This window comes from Lupinus angustifolius, chromosome LG08 (assembly GCF_001865875.1).
Source record: "Lupinus angustifolius cultivar Tanjil chromosome LG08, LupAngTanjil_v1.0, whole genome shotgun sequence".
NCBI lineage: Eukaryota > Viridiplantae > Streptophyta > Magnoliopsida > Fabales > Fabaceae > Lupinus > Lupinus angustifolius.
The window spans coordinates 21,268,763-21,269,542 of record NC_032016.1 but is presented as its reverse complement, the minus strand read 5'-3'; the positions used below and the strand labels follow the sequence as shown (position 1 = coordinate 21,269,542).

Here is a 780-nt window from a genome sequence, read left to right as displayed (position 1 = left end):
ATCCTCATCCTCATCCTCATTCACGTCCTCATCCTATCCTCATCCTCATCCTATCCTCATCCTCATTCTCGTCCTCATCCTTATACTATCCTATCCTCATCCTCATTCTCGTCCTCATCCTATGAGGATAGGAAGAAGATGAAGATAGGATGAGGATAAGAATGAGGATGAGGATGAGGATTAGGAAGAGGATGAGGATGAGGATAGGATGAGGATGAGGATGAGGATAGGACGAAGATGAGGATGAGGATGAGGATTAGGATAGGACGAAGATGAGGATGAGGATGAGGAAGACGATGATGATGAGATTGAGGAAGAGGATAGGATGAGGACGGGAATGAGAATGAGGATAGGATGAGGATAGGATGAGGACGAGAATGAGGATGAGGATGAGGATGGGATGAGGATGAGGATGAGAATGTGGAAGAGGATGAGGAAAAGGATAAGGGTAGGATGAGGAGAAGGATGAGGATGAAAAAGTGATAGGATGAGGATGATGTTGAGGAAGAGGATAAGATGAGGATGAGGATGAGGATAGTATGAGGATGAGGATGAGGAGGAGAATGAGGATGATGATAGGATGTGAATGAGGATGAGGATGAGGATGAGGATGGGGATGAGGATGGGGATGGGGATGAGGATGAGGATGAGGATGAGGATGAGGATAGGATGAGGAGGAGGATGAGGATAGGATGAGGAGGAGGATGTGGATGAGGATGAGGACGAGGATGATGATGAGGATAGAATTGGATTAGGATGAGGATGAGGATAGGATGAGTA

General features: G+C 46.3%; 1 protein-coding gene across 1 annotated transcript in view; it reads left to right on the top strand.

Moving 5' to 3' along the window:
• Window positions 1-780, top strand: part of LOC109354003 — a 24,746-nt gene that overhangs the window by 12,096 nt on the left and 11,870 nt on the right. The window lies entirely within an intron of this gene.